The following is a 19991-nucleotide window of genomic DNA, read 5'->3' on the forward strand; positions in this document are numbered from 1 at the left end:
GCAGAGATATCTCAGCCTAACTGACAAAGGATGAAAATTCCGTCTTTCATTTCTGATACATCTCAGGTAGAGAGCCCTGATTTTTACCTCTTGGACAGCATTGCATCATACCCTGCTTACCAGTGAATAGAAGATTAGCTGTCTAACTATGTTGTTTATTTGATAAGATTTTTTTAACTTAAGTTTTTTTGGTTTGGTTTACTTATTAATCTCCCTACAATCTACTTATTTTCTATGGATTAATGATTTGCTTGTAAAGTATTTTAGCATTATCCCCTTCCGGCTTTGGAAGAATGCTTTAAATCTTCTAAAAACCAGGGTTGTAATGAGGTTTACATCCTTGTGTAAGAAGATACAGTAGCTGTGCAAATTAGCTAGATCCTAGCAGAAATTAGATCTAGGTGACATAATAATTTTATATATTTGAGTTTCGGCTATGAAAAGACTTTCCTGAGAGGTATCAGGGGATGTTTTGAAAATCTAGGTAGGTTTAGAACAATAACTAGAGGTGACCTGCTCTAGCCAGTCTGAGGATTTGAGTCGAGGATCATGGCAGACGGCTTTCCCGCTCAAGGCATCTCCAACTGCCTTACCTGGCCTATTTCAAATTACCAGAAATCAGGGAGGATGTCACCCTAGACAATCTTTAAAAGAATGGAATGACATGGTGTCCTGAAAAGGGCCCCAAACTGAGTGTAGCAGATCTTGGTCCTGCCCCTAGCTCGGTCTCACCAGCTCTGTGACCTGGGCTGGCCTTGTCCTGTGACATGCAGGATCTCCAGCATTCCTGAGTCCACTGAGCCATCGTGTCAGCCAGAATGTCGTCCGTCCCCCCACTACGTTTCCATACACCTCTAGACTACTGTGCTTGAGTCACACTCGAATCCAGTCCTCGTTTAACATCTGAGGAGACCGAGGCTCAGGGAAGGAAAGGGACCATCCAAGGTCATACCTACAAACACAGCTACTACCCTCTAGGTCTCCTGCCCACCTGCCTGGAATTCAGGCCATGCACAGAGCTGCTGAAGACATTTGTTTCGGCTCTAACAATCCAAGATTTTGGGGATCAAAGGGAGATAGGAGTTCTAATCATGAATACACCCTGAAAGAAAATGGAAATGACAGAAATCCCAAAATCTTGCTAAAAATGTGGGTTCCTAGATCTAGAATAAAAGCTTCAGGAGGGCACATTTTTCATTTCTTGTTCACTGCTGTTTTTCCAACTCCTAGAAAACTGTAGATGATAGGAGACACTCAGAAAAATGTTGGTTGAATGCCTGGGCACACTATAATTTATGAGTAATATTTATACTTAGGTGATCAGTATTCTGGTAAGATGTGAGTTACTGGATTCTTTTTAAGTTTGCTTAGATAAACTTAATTTCATGTTACTCAGAATCAAATAATGATCTACAGAAGTAATGTCTGCAACAAAGTCTCACTGGCTAGAATATATTAAGGACAGTAGTATTATGATATTAATATCTTTGTCATCCCCGACTGAATACCCTGTCTGTGGCTGTTTTTTGGTGGTTGTGCTTTTGAAATGCTGGTCACCAACCGAGTACAAATATGAATCCTATCATAGCTCAATGTCTGTTGCTTGTGTTGAGAGTTTCAATTTCTGACTCCCATGGTGGGGAACACAGAGAAGAAAGTTATGCCCCTTGGTAACTGTGGCATTATCTGACCCAGGCTTGGAAGGGACCTCCCTTTTAAGGATGTCTCCTGTAACACAGAGGCATTTATGCGCTTACCGCCAGCTCCTAGAATAACAGCATACGGGGCTTGTATAGCATCATCTTTATAGAAGGAGGGTTGCAGTATTGTTGACAAGGTGTACACACTTGGCAACTGTATCCCAAGGAGCTCGGTGATGTGTGCCCAGTCTCATTTCCATTCACAGCTTGGTAGTTACCATTTTCCCTTATGCTTGTTTATATTCAGACCAAGTTAGAGAAGTGTTGAGTTGCCTCTGAGGTGGGGGGAAGTGGGAACTAGGATCGTCACCACCTGATTCTAAACTCGTCTCCAAGTGGAGTCAGTTTTCAAAGATTGCCCCTCCCTTGCTCTCCGGCCCTGGAGGCCCGAACGCACACGTGTTTTGAAATGAATGTTTTCACCACACTGTTCTTTCAGGAAACCTCTAGAGACAATGAATGGAGGACCATTACATCAGACTAGTACTTCCCAAAGTGTTTTCCAGAGATGACTAGTGCCACAGGATGCTTTTCAAAAGGAGATTTTTGTGGTCAGATAAGTTTGGAAAACACCATATAATGTGCTTGTCTCTTGTAGGATACAAGGCACCTTGACCTAGGAGAGGTTCTGGGAGTTGTAAAGGCAAATGTTTGGCCTTCTTGACTATAGAAATCTTTTCCAGCATGACATTTCTTAACCTTTGTAAGAACAGCGTACAGCCAACCAGCCTTTGAGAGAAACGCCGTCCATGATGGAAAACCTAATTCTGAGTTTGATTTGCACCTACTAGTAGTCATAGACTAAGCCAGTGTTTCTCAACCGTTGATTTGGAGCTCTAAAAACATACAGATGCCCGAGCCCATCGCCACAGTTTCCGATTCTGTGTGTCTGAGGTGGTGCCTGTTACCTACCGTTATGAGAAGCTCTGTAAGTAGTCTTACATGTTCTAGACGTTGGGAATCACTCTACTTAGAAGAGGTTTCTAAGTTCAATTTCTTTTCTCTAAGGCTGTAGTAGATGGTGTCTCCACTTCACAATTCTAAAGGGAATTGGTTTCATGTTGGAAGAAATCTGATGTGACGGTGTGGCTCAGAGGTCCTGGTCCCCCTCCCGAGGGTTGCATGCCTGGGCACGCGCACGTTCCTTTGCAGGTGTGGTCCTGGAGGTTGCTGGGAGGGCATAAGGACGTGGTAAAGAGGAGGAGCATGTCAAAGGTCCTGGTCCTGAGCTCCACAAGGTGGGTGCTGCTCAGACCCAGTCCTCTGCTTTGTCAGTGAGCTAGTGATTGGGTCATGTGGAGCTTGAGCTGATGTCCTCTTGGAGAAATGTTCTTTATTATGGTTCTTCTCATCTTATACCTCATGGCTCAACACCCTCTAGAATCTCGGTTCCTTCCCATCATACCATGAGAAGCCAGGCAGGAAATAGCTCAGTAAGATAGCGGGTTTATAGTAACCACTCAGGAAACTAATACAGAGATAGAGAAGTCGTGGACTGCAGCTCCAGGCTGCGCTAGTGGATTTTTCTAAGAAAGGACCCAGGTGAGAACGTCGGACACTGGAATTACGTCGGAATCTACCAAATCTACCTATGCTGCAAAGGGTGTGTCATAGCTTGTGGAAAAGGCCCCAGTGGCTAAATGTTTAATCAGAAGCAAGGGCATCGAGTTTGTCTTCATGTGGTCGATGAGATGCTTTGCTGGGGACCGTTTGCGCCTTCCCTTCTTCATTTGCACGTGGTCACAGAAATTGCACCAGTAGTTACTAGAGGCTGTAAAATCACGTGGAAAGCAGCCCCCTTCCTGTTAATTTATGGTTGGAGGGGAGAACATTTACTGGTCTGAATTCTCTCTGGGGTGCTCTGAAGTGATTCACCTAAGGGTGAGCCACAGAAAAGAAAAGGGAATCAATTTCTGTATAGTGTTCCAAGCACTACATAATCTATTTTATGTACATGTAGTTTCCTCATTTATTCCCTATAACAGCCCTAGGAAGTACTCCTTATCAGTTCTTTAAATACAGATGAGATATGGAGTCTCAGAAAGATATAGTGCTACTGTCATGGAACTGAAAATGCTTTCTGTTACCAGTCATTCTGGGATAGACTCTGAAAAAGAATATGGTGGCAGAGGATCCATTTACTTTTTTCTGATGAGTATATGTAGATTATACTTCTTTTGATTTTATAAATAGGCAATTGGTTTTTGAATAAGCAATTAATATTCACTAGCAGTGTGTCTCATGTGTTGAATTTAATGTCATTAGCTAGAACTTTGTAATGGCATAAACATTTTCGTGGAGGAAATAGAATAACACTGTGTGATATAAAGCTAACATTACTAAAAAATATTAATTCAATGTTAACTGTTAGCCTAAGCTTTCTCTTAATTCAAAATTCAAACTAAGCCTTACTCTGTCAAAAAATACTTTATTACAGTTCAGTTTTAAATTCTAATGTGAAAATCACCATAGACCTGCAAAAATGCAGTATGAGTAATATTGTCTCCATAACTTAATTATAGACTATTAAATACCATTGCCTCGGAGGCACGTGACTGTAAGCTTCCAGGTTTAGGGATCACAGATTTCTCAAATATTACCTCTGGCTGGTGATCATTTAGTTTGACTCTTATGTTCTACAGAGAAAAAACCATAGAGGTGAGTGATCTTTCAAAAGTCCCAAGGCTGGTGGGTGGCAGGCACAGCTTCTTATTTTGTCACCGTAGATAGTGTTGCCTTTAGTTGGAGTGTTTTTAAGAAACATTTTAGCCAAACCTCTTAGTGTAGCAGGCTCTTACGCTTGGCCCAGTTGGTGCTTCTTATGTGTCATTTAATCATAACCAAGCAACATAAACACATCCCAAAAGCTGCAGGCTGCAGAGAGTGACAGTTGTCGGTGTTCAGCCTCATTGGTTTGTGTTCTCTCAAACCCAAAGTAAGAGCAGGTGGCCAACAGAATTTGGAAGCCTTTGAAATTTTATTCCTGTTGCTCAGTTACCACAGAGCAATCATTGGTTCTTTATGGGCAGTTTCAACCCAAATGTGGAAGCTATGTGGCTTGTCTAGTGCAAGGGAGCAGGAAGGTGACTGGAGAATTAAATAAGCTGACACTGAATGCCTGCAAATGAGCATAGTCCCAAGCAAGGCCTATATAATCAAAGTAATTGGATTTATAGGGATTGTTAATTTTAGTGAAAATTCAGTGCAGTTCTCTGTTGTTCTGAATTCTATTTGCTTATTATTACCAGTAAGGGCTGAGACATTTTGGTAGCATAGTAAGTTTTGGGAAAAGATCACTTCGCATGGAATCAAATAACCTTCCTTTTATTTTAATGTTAAAGGCTAGTCTGATACCATATATACTCCATAGTTTTGCATTGGGTTAGGTGCAGCTTAGAATTTATTTTTCTCTCCAAAGTATATGTGTTTTTGTCAGTGTCTGCCCTCTGTGGTCTAATTTGGCTATTGGTCCACTCCAGCCACCAAGTCTCCCAGTTGAGAAATCTTTTGAGGCATTTCACAACGAAACCTGTTAAAATGATTGCCTTTCTTCAGAGTGAGCATATTAGTTGAGACTCTTTCTACTACGAGAGAAAGAAAACCCAGCTCATAATGGCACATGTGAAAAAGGGAATGTATTGGTTTATGTAAATACACAGGGACAATTGGCTTCTGGGATTCCTTGATTCAGAGACTCAGATCTCAGGGCTCTTCTTTTTATGTTGGCTTCATTTTTAAGTAGTAGAAAAAGGTAATAGCATCTCTAGATCTAAGTCTAGCTGAAGGGTTAGCACCTTTCTCTCCCAGCCTTTCCAGCACATCCCAAGAATGACTCTCATTGGCCAGCCATCTCTAACCCTGTGACTCTGGCTGGGGGATTGAATTGCTCAATTGACCAGGTCTCTGTTAGGTGTGTACTCCTGAAGCTGGGTGATTTTCTTCACCCATGATTTTCTAGCATGAGCTAAAGAAAATGTTGGTTTTTAGTAGATGCTCTCAGGCTCTTTAAAGTAACATGTCAAGATTTTGAGGGAAAATGAGTAACAGGGATTCTTTTCCTCAACCTGCATACTATAGTGTTGCTGACGTACATTATAGATTTTGAATGGTCTAAGTGTCATACTCTTCTATTATGCTCTCATTTATCAGAACAACAGTAATATCCCAGTAAATGGGGAGAGCTAGTCAGCCATGGTGCCTAGTAACAGTAATGACCTTCTTGAGGAAGGGCTAAGTGACAGGACACTTGTGTTTTCAAGCCTTGTTTTTCTGGCCCAGCATTTCAGGACTAATTTGGACAAGACAGATAGATAGCTCCAACAGAGCCTGGGCTGGTGGATTATTATCATAAAATTATCTTTAAGCTTTTGCATCTGATTTCTTTTCCTGTTAACTAAGATGAATAATTTCCTAAGTTGTTGGGGAAACCAGAATAAATTTCTGAATCTTTTGAAATTATGATGAGCTCACCACTCTTAAATATCTACAAGAACAGCTCTCTGTCTACCTGTTAAGAGATCAATCTCACCAGACCAGAATAATAATTCATTTTTATTTTCTACTTTATGGGCCTTGGTTTTCTGGAAAGTGAAATTATGAGAATATATTAGTATACTGTTGATACTCAGTAGCTGATGTGTTTTTATATTCATTTTAGGACTTAGAGAAGCATCAGCCTTCAATATAAGTCTTTTGTTTTTATAGAGTAAATGACAGGTTTTTAAAATTAAAAAAGAAAGAAAGTAAAGAATTTATATGCCACATTTTATATCTTACAGCATTCAGCCCCAAATTAATAAAAAAAATTTAACTTTGAGACTTTAAAAGGGCATTATTATCTAACCTTTTATCCTTAGTTGCACTTAATAGCTAAGTGGGTGAGAGCGGCTATCAAAATTGAGCTTGAAACTATGAGTCAGACCTAATTATGCTTTTTATATGTGCCATTACTACCTCCCCCCACTCACCCCTAGTTCTGGGTGCTTCTAACACCTTTTCTTTATATTTGGTTTTCAGCAGTTTGTCTGTGATGGGCTTTAGGTGTGGTTTCTTTATATTCCCCTAATTGTGGTTCATGGAGGTTCTTGGATCTGTGGCTCAATATCTTTAATCAGTTCTGGAAACTCTTGTTGACTATTTCTGCAGACATTGGTTCTGTCTCTTCTTTTCTCCTTTTGGGATTCTAGTTACAGGTATGTTAGTTCTTTTATTTCTGTCTCACATGCCACTTAAGCTCTTTTCTGTATTTTCAATACTTTTTCTTCTCTCTGTGCTTCTGTTTGGATATTTTCTACTGACAACCTCTTTCATTTGAAAATCCCCTTTTGTGCTATGTCTAACTTGCTGTTGAACTCATCTGTTGGTTTTCATTTCAATTATTATATTTCCATTTGATTCTTTTACATAGATTCCAGGTATCTGATGAAATTTTCCATCTTTATTTTCTTGAACATACCGTGTTTCCCCAAAAATAAGATACCAGACCATCAGCTCTAATGTGTCTTTTGGAGCAGAAATGAATATAAGACCCAGTCTATTTTAATACTATATATAATATAATATAATACTGGGTATAATATAATATAATACTGGTCTTATATTAATTTTTGCTCCAAAAGATGCATTAGAGCTAATGATCTGGCTAGGTCTTATCTTCAAGGAAACACAGTAGTAATTATAGTTACATTAAAATTTCTTTTTGAAAATTGTAATATCTAGATCACCTAGATATTACACCTGGAGTCTATATGTTATCTATATTTTATCTTAGTTTTTGTTCATTGTTTTGATCTCTTGTCATGCTTTGTGATTTTTTTATTCAGTGCCTGACATTGTGTATGAAAATTTTCAGAATCTCTGTCTGGATGCTGTTATCTTCCTCTACAGAATATTTCATATGTGTGTGTGTGTGTATGTGTGTGTGTATGTGTGTGTATTATTTTGGTGGGCAGTAAGATAAAGCTGTTTATCTAGATACAGTAAACAATTATAATGATTGGGGTGGAGTTTCAGGCTGGTGTATTTCTGTTTACTTGACTCCTAAAGCATCTGACAATCAGGTCTTTGGAAAGGAAATGAGGGGTGACCTCAGGAAGGGCAGTTTGAGTGCAGTGGTGGAAGTGGAAGTCAGACTGAGGAATTGAGAGAAGAGAAAATGGAGACAGCCAGGGCTGACACTGTTTGAGAACTTGGCTATACAGGGCTAGACAGGGATGTATAACACAGTTTGAAGTCAGTCTCTCTCTCTCTCTCTCTCTCTCTCTCACACACACACACACACACACACACACACACACTATAAATTTCTAAGTCATACAGAATGACATGGTCTGCAGTCCTGTAGAACAGAATCTCTTCCTTTTGCTTGTGTATTAGAGTACAGGCTAAGGTACCCCCACCCTTCCATACAATGACTTAAATAAAAATTAATTTTTTTCACTTAAAGTCCAGAGGTAATGTTTCACCACAAATGGAAGAGAGGCTGGGACAATAAATGTCTTCTTTCTTGGGTCAGCAGGCTCATAAGCACGTGATTCCTAAGGATGAGAAAGGTGCACAGAAATTCCCAGAGCATGGCAAATGCCCATTGCAGTGGGTTATCCTAGAGTCCTTTCAGCTAACTGTGTGCTGGCCTAGCTCACATAACAGGGCTGGGCTTTTGAGAGAGCTAACATTAGAAATTATGATAAATTATTCTAAATGCCAGTGGCAGAGTGACTAGGGGAATAGAACTGGGGAAGGCATCTGCCTCCTGCCTGCTGCCTGATGCCTCAGAGATGGCCTGTGCCCACCACCTGCCCCTGAACCAGGGAGACTATGGCTGACCTGGACCTGCGCCAGCCCGTGGGCCAAGTGAAGTCAGGCTGTGGGTGCGGCATAATTGTTTCCACCACTCCATTCAGCATAACCACACCCACAGGATCCACTTATCTTACATGGCAACTAGCTCTTTCTTTTCCTTTCAAATTAACTGTGGCAGAGGGCTGGACTCATATGTTGCCAGTAGTTTCATCCAGTCATTGGTTGACAGTTCTCCTGGATCTGGAAGTCATCCCAGCCACCTCTCTCATTTTCTGGTTACAGACACAAAGTCGTAACTCCAACATCAGCTCTAGTTTCTTACTCAAGTTAGACAGCGGGGAAGTGGCAGCTCCTGTATCCACATTCATTTCTTGTGCTTTTTAAAGCCAGTGAGAGTGCGTCTTATTTGCCTTCACATTTTCGTTGCCTGGCTTAGTAACCTGATACCTGCTAGATGCAGCGGGGCAGTGGGAGGTGCTAACTGAGATATATTTTATACCACTTCCCCCAGCCCCAACAGTAGAGCTAGTATCCTGTTGAGAACAAAATTATAAGTTCTCAAAAGTCCAATACAACCCTCAGTCGATTTCCAAGTTTAAGAAGGGGCACTAGTTTGTCAAACTTTCACCACTGACGAGCTGAGATGTAGGATAGAGAAGGAGGGAAGTTTCTGAGTCCGAGCTTTCTGAATAATGATTACGCCTCTCTTGTTCCCAAAGGAGGGCGGGGAGGCTAAGGGGGCTTGCAGGTGCCCATGTTTCCACACTGAGGTTGAGGAGGAGGGCAAGAAGATTCCTCATAAAATTCCGCGGGTCTCCAAGAAGTGGAAGACTACTTGTGCTTTCTCTTATTGGGTGTCTACGGAGCTATAGGACTTGCTGACCTATTCCAGTGCTAATGGAGTGTGGTACAGAGCGTTGTTGAGAGAAGCTAGGATGGTATAACCAGTTACAGAGGAAATAAGACAGCTTCCTCAAATTCATGGTCTCTGAGAGATATGCAAGTGGGATTTCACTCATGAGCTTGCCAACGTATTGGCCTTGGTCTACATACGGACTAAGTTGGGCAGTCACTGGGTGAGGTGAAAAGGCTCTCATAGTAACACAAGGTGGCATGATGCTGTCAACTGAGGGTCAACTGGAAGATGCAATCAGTTCTAACAAGAGGCATCAATGCCCAGAGTTGCTACTCAGGATTGAGAACCCTGCTAGCAAGGCTTGCTGGGGCCTCCATATGTCTATCTCTATCACCTGCAATGGGTGTTAGTCATGTAAACAGTAGGGTACCAACGAAGAAAATGACAACGAATTACTGATGGAAAAGTCTCCTGCTATCCTTTCTGGGCTCTGTTGTCAGAGGAACAAGCACAGGGAAGAGAGAGGGGGTGTGGAAAGCATACAGCACCTCTTCCTTTGCCTTTACCCGTCCTTCTGAGCCATGAGAATCACTAGTTTGGCCTGCTCTGCAGAGGAGGGGATCTTAGAATTGAACGTGAGATTGAAATGTTTGGATTAAAAAAAAATTTTTATTATGAAAATCTTCAAATATACACAAAAGTAGAATATAGTGAACGCCCATGAACCCATCACCTATCCTCAACAGTTATCAATATTTTGCCAGTCTTGTTTCATCTATTCCTTCTCTAACTTTTATTAAAATGTTCTTGTGGGGATATCTTAAAGCAAATCCTAGCCGTTATGTCATTTCACGTGTAAATGCTTCTGTGTATATTTCCAACAGATAAGGGCTTTTTTTGAAAAACCATTATGCCATTATTGTTTCTGACAAAATTAATATTAATTCCTTAATATAATATAATACCCAGTCCACATTTAAATTTCCCCAAGTGTTTCAAAATATCTTTTCACCATTGCTTTTCAAATTTGTAGGTAATCAAGGCCCACATTTCACATTTGGATACTACGTTTTATGTCTCTTTTATTATGCAGTTTTCCCCGACTTCACTCTCTTTTTTTCTTCTTGACATTGCTTTGATGGAGAAGCATTCATTTGTCCTAAAAAAAGTTTCACCCTCTTGACTGATTGTTTCCTAGTGGTGACATTTAACTTTTTTCTCTGTCTCGATATTACCTGTAAGCTGGTAAGTAGATTTAGAAACTCAATTAGATTCAGGTTTAATTATTTTTAGATAAGAATACTTCATGGTGGTGCTGCATATACTAGACTATTTGAATAGCCTGAAATGACTAACACATTTTGGGATGGACTGAGAATAAAAGCTGCTCCCTTTCCAGCGGGATACACAGTGTACAGCTAGTGGTTGCAGTTATTGGAGAAAACAAAACCACTGGTTTTATTACTCAATAAGTTGAGCCTCTTCGGCCACTCTGGTTATAAAGGAGAGGTGTAATGGAATTTTAAAATTATATTTTCCACTAAGGATCCAAATTTAATAGACGTGTGAGTTGGCAGACAAGACCGTTTTGAAAACTAGCCCCATAGCTCTAAACCGGTCAGACTGTGTAGAGGAGAGAGGATTTTAGGTACAGCCAGCCCTCTTACCTCAAACTCATGGGATGGGGGTGAGCTCCTTGGAGCAAAATTTCTATGGCTGGATGGCTGGAGGGTACCGTGCCATCGGGCTCCTGAATCTCAGGTGGCCAGTGATGGGCTGGCTGTAGCTTTGTGCTTTGGCGTTGCCATCTGCCTGCACCAGCAACATTAGTGGAGCCAAGAGAAGCTAAATGATTGTTGTCTGCGCACGAAAGGTGAGTCACACATGAGAGCAGTGTGTCTTCTTTGGTTCTGTCTGATAAGTTAGGCCAGTCAGAGGGCCCCCAGAAGCAAGAGGCTGGAAATGGATGCCAGATTTTAAGGGTTGTGGAGATTGATGGCACTGAGATACATTTGTCCAGGTCGAGGGACCTGGAAGAGAGAGGTTTCCAGCAATGAGATCTCCCAAGAGCTCACTAAAGCAGCTCATACAAAGAAGAATGAGTTTCATATATCTGCCAGGCTCAGAGAATGGGATAATACCAGCAGAACCAGGTTAGTAAGAACTTCCTTGTTCCTTTTTCCTCCTCCTTCCTTGCATCCCCACACCCAAGGGGATCAGCAGCTAAAAAAAAGAAAGCCTGACCCACATGTTCCCCATGATCTGGGTCTGAAACCAGCCTAGCCCTGGAAGGGGGGATGGAACTCCAAATCAGATTTGGAGTATTGATTATTCAAAGGGACTGGGAAGTCTAATTTCCAAATTACAATGGTTTTATGAATTTCAGTGACTCTAGTTACCTAAGAGTGAACAGAAGGACCCAGTACCTGCCTAAGTTTTCATTTGGAGCAAGGGAAGGCCACCTCCCACTGACAGATATTTAGAAGGGCAGAGGGAGAAAAAGGTCTGTTTTGATTACGTTCTGCAGTGTGGTTGTTCAACATACTGGGTATGCAGACAGTCAGTGTTTGAAGGAAGGATGGATCAGGGCTAATGTGCTGTGTCTAGATGGGTGAGGAGAGGATGAACCAAGCTGACTTCATCTTCTTCATGTCTTGAAATCAAAGTAAAACTCGGGAGGCTGCAGCTGTGGGAGTGTATCCTTTTAAATGACCTACTGGTGGGGCGTGCAAACCAGCTTTTGGTTCGTTTCATCCTTTGTCCTCTATGTATTTCTCATTTAGTGTCATTTCCACAGATTGTACAAGTACAGTTTTGGCTCTGAATCTCTTGTAGTATCTTCTTGCTTTTTAAATATGATTTTTTTAGGACTATGTTAGTTTTCTAGAAAAAGGACTCAACTATATCTCATTCCACGTTATTTCTCTTTACTGGAACAGAATGAAAAATAATTATCTTCTGTATTTTATGGACTACCACGAAGAACTTGAGTATTAATTGTCATATGTGACCCCAAATAACAAAACATTAAGTTGTGTAAACATTTAATAATCCTTATAAAACGCCATTTTTAGCATTTGCTATTCAGTTCCCTTTCTTTTGTATAGGAAGTGTGCCTTGAAACTTTATCCTCCCAAAAGGTAAAATTATTTATTTGCACTTGGTAAATAGAATTAGTTTGAACTATTGGAATGATTTATTATGTTTGCTGAATTAAAATATTTTCTTTGTGAGTAATATGTACAAATAAGTGATTCTTTGGCTTTATTTCTTTGGCTAGCTAAAGAAGCCTTTGTCCATTTATTGATAATTGGCCCTTAATATCAGGAAGGCTAGTTTCCTAGAAGGGACTCTTGAATCTTGTTGCTTTTTGCTTTCTTGACTACCTGAGTTAACGTGTTCTGAAAATTACTGCGATTTTTCTGTTAGAATCAGTGATAAGCCTAAGATACGACTTTTCTATCACTGTATAATACCCATGAAGAATGACAGGAAAGGGAGAAAATTAGTGGCACGAATTTGAAAATTTTCATCCTTTTCTTCATGGGAGATGAAATTTTGTAGATAAACATGTAGGTCTTCTGGGGAAGTGGTTCTTCAGTGCAGTGGCGGGTGAGGAGATGGAGCTCTAAAACTAAAAGAACATAAACATGATGACTATTTTAAGGGGAAGTATTTATATTTTTGTTGTTCTTGCTGAGGTTTTTTTTTTTTCCAGTTGACTGGCATATTTCACTGCTTTCAATATGAGAAAAACACTTGATGGTGGATGATGTTAGTTAGTCATTTAATATGAAATTGTGATGTGACATATAATGAATGTGTTCCCATTCATGAGGGAAGCCAGCTAAAGGGAAAGAAAATAATATAATGACTTGATTTTTGGTAAAAATGCACACAGTTTTAATCTAAAGATTTTTAAATGAATCCAATTTATCTATCTAGGCCCCATAGAAAATGTATAATATCTTCTAAGAAATTCAGATTTATCACATACTGTGTTTACCCGAAAATAAGACCTAGCCGGACAATCAGCAAAAATTAATATAAGACCTGGTATTATATTATATTATATTATATTATATTATATTATATTATATTATACCAGGTCTTATATTATAGTAAAGTAAGACTGGGTCTTATATTAATTTTTGCTCCAAAAGATGCATTAGAGCTGGTTGTCTGGCTAGATCTTATTTTCAGAACACTTTTATAAGTGTTTTATGAGCTTTTCAGGCAGCTATTCCCTGGTAGTAAAAAGAGCAAAGGTTTCTATTCCCATTTTGTTGATGGACTGTAGGTTGCTTTCAAGTTCTCTGAAAAGTCAGTGGCTGAAATAGCTGAGGCCATTTTTTCCATGGACTTTGGTTGTGAAAGCTAATGTCCTCTGTGGCTTTTCAATAGAATTTTTTCAAATATCGTTAATTTTCATCTTGAGTTACTGTCAAAAAAACTCCTTTCTGTCTTAATCATTAACTTAAAATATGTTTAACACCTTTTTAATGCAAATGCCATATTGGCTACATTAGTCAATGGAGAAAGAGGTGGTCGTGGATAGTGACTCTTTTCCTGGTTCTGATTGCTGACTGCTCTCAATCACCTTATGTACTTACACCATATAGACACCAGACTATGTCAATAATAACTTTCTCCAGTGCCTCCCACTCTAGATTTCTATGACTCTCTGATTAACAGGTCTTTAGCTAGGCACTGGCTCATATAAGACAGGGGGTTTAATTCATGAGTATTTCATGCATATAAAATACAGAGCTTCCAGAATCAGAGACATCACTGTACCTGTCTTATTAAATTAGTGGAGACCTCAGGGATCGTGTGAGCCACTGCCTTCAACCCTGTGGGGGCCCTTCAATCATGAAGTTGGTGATGCTACTCATATCTGCGCCTGTCATCATTACCTCTTGCTCTCTATCTATGTCTGCATTTTGATGAGGGCTCTTTTTATATGTTAATGAAGAGCAAACTACTGAGACAGAACAGCTTTTATACCTGTATAAGGGAGAGAGTACTATTCCTTATTTGATTGGCTAAAAGGTCCTGTCAAGTGTCCAGACACTCAAATTGTAGCCAATTTGAGCAAAAATATGTTTAAAGAAAATTGGCTTCCCATAATTAAAGTGATTAAAACAAATATTAAGCATTGGAAAACAGCCAGTATTTTTTATTACCTTTTTAATGAGGTGTAATTTATGTAAAGTACACAAATCTTAAATGTACAGCTCAATGAAATATACCTGTGTAATCACAATACAAATCAAGATTTAGATTTAAAACACATCTAGCACCAAAAGCCTCCCTATTCACCCCTGTCTCACACTTAATATCCCTCCCCTCAAAGGTAACCATCATTCTGACCTCTAATCTAACATCTTAGATTAGTTTTGCCAGTTTTTTAATTTCATATGAACGGCACCGTAAGATATGTACTCTTGTGTATCTGGTTTCTTTCACCGTGTCTGTGAGACTGATCTATGTTGTTGCATATGGCAGTGGTTTGTTCTTTTTTTGTTGCTATGTAGTATTCCATTGAATGAATATACTACAATGTATGTATATCCATTTTACATCTATCCATTCTAATGGTCTTGATGGACAATTTGTGCTTACTAATTTTTGGCTATTATGAATAAAGCTGCTCTGAATATCCTTGTACATGTTTTCTGGAAAATATATCTGTTCTTGAATTAGTGGGTCATATAGTGGGCCTATGTTTATCTTTAGAACACACTAATAAACAGTTTTCCAGATTGGTTGTATCAACTTGGACTCACACCAGCAGTGTATGCAAGTTCCAATTGTTCCACATCTTTGTCAACACTTAGTATTTTCAAAAGCCAACTTTTAATGTTAAAAAATACACTAATTTAAAAATACAACTTTTATATCCCCAGAACTCAGTTATTGGTTTTTAAATGAATTTTTAATTCATCAAATGATATTATTGAGTACCTGTTGTATTCAAAGTGCTTTATTATGCTGTGGGGTCTATAAGAGAATAAAACATAACCCCTGCTTTCACGTGTTTACCATATTTCACTAGGGTGCTGTAGAGAATAGGCCATCAGCAGTGCAAGTCAGGATATGGTAAAGTGCCATAATCGATAGTCTCTCAAATGTGTCTTGACAGCAGGACTGCTTCCTTGGCTGAATTATCAAGTACATTATGCTTGTCTCTAGCATCTTTTCATTTTTCCTTTAGCACTGTAATGTCATTAACTTTGTACTTTCCAGGATACCTCACTGTGCCAACCCATATGGCTAATGGAAGCACTTGATACTCTGGATCTGTCTTCCTAAAAGTGCCCTGCCTTTCTCTTCTACATTGTCAGAATTGATTCCCCAAAATCTTGCTTTTGAGTTGGGTAAATTAAGTTTGGTATTAAAATTGGATAGTAACTCATTTATGTTACCACCTTCAAGAAGTATTTTTCTTTAAAAATGGATTCCAAGAGGCGTAGTGTCTTATCTCAAAGGAATTAACCATTGATGCTTGGATTTTTGATGCTTTCAGGCTAATGGAGAAATTTGAGAAGTCTACTTTATAAATATCACATTAAGGGAAGTTGTTCATTCCACCTAAAAAATAAGGCAGAAATTTCAAATGATTCTTATGCAAGGATGAACTGACCTGAAAATATATCGATTGGTTTGGACCACTTATTCTAAATGGATTGACTTAGTAGAATCTGAGATGTGTTGGTTTTATATATATCCATAAAATGCTACTTCAGGTCTTATGTTCCAACAAGATTTTCTTTATGTTCATTGTAAAACTATAGGACAAATTCTTTTTGTTTTGCACAGTTAATATAGTACTTAGTGTGGAAATTCAAATGTTTCTTCAATGTTTAGTTAAAACATGGAATAATGATAAGAATTCTCCTCCACTAATAAAACATACACTGCAACTGTCTGATCAGAATTTTTATGTGACACATCAAGATACCTCTAGATTTCAAAAACCAATGTTTGATTAAGAAGATATGGTGATAATTAAATCTATTTTATTTTTCTTTCATTTGTTGTGACTAAAACCTATGCACACACCTGAGTTGCTTTTAGAAAACTCAGTAAATTTGTATAATTTTCTTGCTATAGGTTTTACACATCTTTTGTTAAATCCATTTCTAGATATTTTATGTATTTGATAGAATAGTCAGTGGTATCTTTTTAAAACATTTTATTTTCTAAGTCTTTATGCTGGTACTTTGAAGTACAGTTGACTTTTTCATATTGAATTTTTAATCTAGCAACTGTGCTAAATCTCTTATTAATTCTAATATTTTATCTGTACTTTCTTTTGGATTTCTTATACATGTAATCACACATCAGTAAATAATGACAATTTTATTTCTTCTTTTCCATTCCTTTTCATTTTTATTTCTTTTTCTTGTCTTACTGCATAAGCTGAGATCTTGAGTATAGTGTTGAAGGGAAGTGATGGTGGGTGTCCTTATCTTATTATTGGAAACTTTTAACATTTCACCAATAAGTATGATGCTTGTTGTAGGGTTTTTGTAAATACCCTTCATTAGATTAAGGAAGTTGCTTCCTATCCCCACTTGTTAAGATTGTTTATCCTGATTGGATGATGGTTTTTATCACACACTGTCTCTTTAGTGAAAAGATGGCAATAGTGACTCACACTCATTAAGACCTATCTTTTAGATTGTTTACTACCTGGGATGGGTTCCAGGCAGATCCTTTCACTTTCTTTCTTGGCTAATTGACACTGCAAGAATTGATCTTTACAATTGCCTAAGGCTTCCTTTTTGTGCTGGTGGAAATCTGGTTCTGAGCAAGGACTGGCTCATTATCATCACAGTACATTTTAAGTTTTTGTTTTGTCATTCGGTGCCCTCCTCCCCTCCCCCCCAATCAAGCCTAGGCTTGAGTCTTTTCAGTTGAAACAATCTGTATCTCAACCTGACGTTTTGCCATTAGCCCTGAAGTTGACTAGGTGTTTGCATTGAATAAGAGAAAGCTCAGCCCTGTTACTGGTGGAAGAAGGCAGAGTATGGGTGAATCGAGAATATCATCCTCATCCTTCTATAGACAGTCATTGCTGGGCACAGGACTCTGAGCCAAAATCGAGGTAACTGGAATGTTTCTGGCTGTCTCATGTCAAGGGCCTCACCTTCATGAGCCTTTGTGTTCCCTTCCCTAGAATGAGGGTTGACATTAAATACTCTTCAAGGGTTATTTTAACTCTAAGCCTCTATGAATCTTTGAGAGATAGCTGTTGTCATCCTTTTATTTTCACATTATTTCTACAACCTTGAGAGAATCAAGAATTTTAATCTTATATTTTCAGATGGGAAATTACCTTATAGAGACATCAAGTGCGTGGCTTCAAATAATGACAGTGGAGCACCATAGTCTAGATCTTTTCTGCAAAGTGGAAATTGAATATATTTAAATTGTACTTATTTAAAATGTAAATGTTAAAGAAATTTATTTACTTCGATAGCAAAACTTTTTTTTTTGATAGCTGTCAAATTTCTTATGTCATGCTTTTCATAATGTCTAGTACATATTAATTATCAGTTAAGTGTGTTTTGGTTTCCTGTGGCTATTGTAACAAATGACCTCAAACTGGGAGGCTTAAAACAGCATCAATTTACTCTCTCCGTTTTGGAGGCTAAACGAGGCCTAAAATCAAGGTGTCAGCAGGGCTGTGTTCCCTTTGAAGGCTCTAGGAGAGAATATATTTCTTGTCTCTAGTAGCTTCTGGAAATTCCAGGCATTTGTTGGTTTTTGGCAGCCTCACTCCATCTTATCACATTGCCTCCTCCTCTTCCGTGTCAAAACCCCTCTGCCTCTCGTACAAGGATACATGAATACATTGCATTTAGGGCCTACCAGGATAATCCAGTATAGGCGTCTCCTCCTAAGATTATTAATTTAATCATTTTTTTTGCTATATAAGGTAATATTCACTCTTTTGCCATGAGAAATAATATTCACAGATTCTAGACATTAGGTTGTGGACATATCCTTTTGGAGACTGCCATTCAGCCCACTAAAAAATAGAAGCTATTTTTTGATGATGATGATTTTCTCAATATATCTTGAAATGGGCAATGAGAGACTAGATCAACCTTGAATTTCTTTAATGTATGAATAGAGGTGCCTCTATTTTTAGTACCCAGTAAGTGGAAGTAGAGAAAATAATATTTGAATATCTCTCACGGTTAACCTTTGAACTTCCTGTTTATTGTCACTAAAATGGATTATTAGAGGACCTTGAATTTGAAAGGTATCTCTAACAACTTGATTATGTAAATGAATGTCATAAATATGTTAATAGGTTAAAAGATTTAATTTAGAAAATTTACATGTTGAAGAATGTAGTAGCTGTAGCTTGGCGAGTAAGCAGCCGTGCTATGTTGCCTAGAGAGGAGACAGTTTATGTCAGAGAAAATTGAAAGGTTACTTTATTTTAAATTTACTCACTAGGGGGGCAGATAGACTGGTTATTTTTTTGTATGATGTTCATCAATTTTAGAACTTTTCTGAAAGTTGGATTTTAGTCTTTAAAGTAATACTTTATTCTCTCTTTATAAGATAGGAAAATGATATTTTTCGGTAAGGATGACTATTATCTTTAGAGTTTAGCCAAATTTGTAATACAATGGTTATTTTCAGTTCCTGAAGTGGAACGGACTCATTGAGCTCCTTCTATTGGCAAAGCACAGTGTGACATGATAGATAGAGGTGCCCTGGACATGTTCACTTGCTTGTCACTCATTTATCCAACAGATATTTACCAAATTCCTCCTACGTGTCAGACACCGTTGTAGGAACTTGGGAAACTGATGAGCAACACAGATAAGGATTCTATCTTCATGGCGTTTATTATGTTCTAGTGGGGAAGATAGACAATAACTGAACAAGGGAAATATTAGAGAATGATAGTGCTATGCAGGAAACTAAAATAAAATATGCTAGAGTGATCTATGGCTTCTTTTGATGGTGTGATCCAAGAGGGCCTCTTTAAGGAGGTGATATTTAAGATGAATTAGGATTGGATGTGAAAGAGTGAGCCTTTTGGATGGGCTAGATAGGGTGCAGAAACATACAAGGCAGTGGGAATAGCTCTTGCAAAAGCAGCGAGGAAAGAATAAGCTTGACCTCGCTGAGGAACCGAATAATGAAGCACAGTGGGTGAATGGTCTGGGAAGACATGAGGTCAGAGAGGGAGTTAGGGCTGGTCACGTGGTTCTGTGGTTCTAGCCCAGGCTTCACATTAGAAACATCTGTAGGAACTTTAAAAACTTACCTGGATCTCACCCCAGACAAATTAAACCTGAATCTCTGAGGGTGGAACCTGGTATCCATTTTCATTGCTGCTGTTGTTTTGTTTTGTTTTGTTCCCAAGGGAATCCTAATACGAAGCCAGCATGGTAATTCAGGGTTTTGAAAAGTAAAGGAATTTTATTTTAAAATCAATGGTGTGTCAGCAGAGTCCTTTAAAAAGGGGAATGATGTGATCGGCTTTGTGTTTTTAAAAGGTCTTTCTGCTTCCTTTGTGGAGAAGAGGTGAGGGATCACAGAACTAAAGCAGAGGAGGCTGTGGCTGGGGCGGAGAGAAGGCATCACTTGGGTAAGATTCT

The 19991-nt window shown here is 38.8% G+C and overlaps 1 protein-coding gene across 10 annotated transcripts in view; it reads left to right on the forward strand.

The window, feature by feature from the left end:
* CSGALNACT1 (chondroitin sulfate N-acetylgalactosaminyltransferase 1) overlaps positions 1-19991 on the forward strand; it is a 299127-nt gene that overhangs the window by 152278 nt on the left and 126858 nt on the right. For 3 of the 10 annotated variants that reach the window (XM_074329587.2, XM_074329582.2, XM_019742119.3), the window contains exon 3: positions 19890-19981. The exons of 3 other annotated variants lie outside the window; for them this stretch is intronic. The gene's annotated coding sequence lies outside the window, so the exon portion shown is untranslated. Of the gene's footprint in view, positions 1-11077; positions 11231-19889; positions 19982-19991 lie in introns of those variants that run through there. 4 more of the 10 variants (XM_074329583.2, XM_074329585.2, XM_074329584.2 and 1 more) reach the window with 2 other exon arrangements.

Source organism: Rhinolophus sinicus, chromosome 16, assembly GCF_057876585.1.
Source record: "Rhinolophus sinicus isolate RSI-liver-muscle chromosome 16, RSI-T2T, whole genome shotgun sequence".
Taxonomy (NCBI): Eukaryota; Metazoa; Chordata; class Mammalia; order Chiroptera; family Rhinolophidae; genus Rhinolophus; species Rhinolophus sinicus.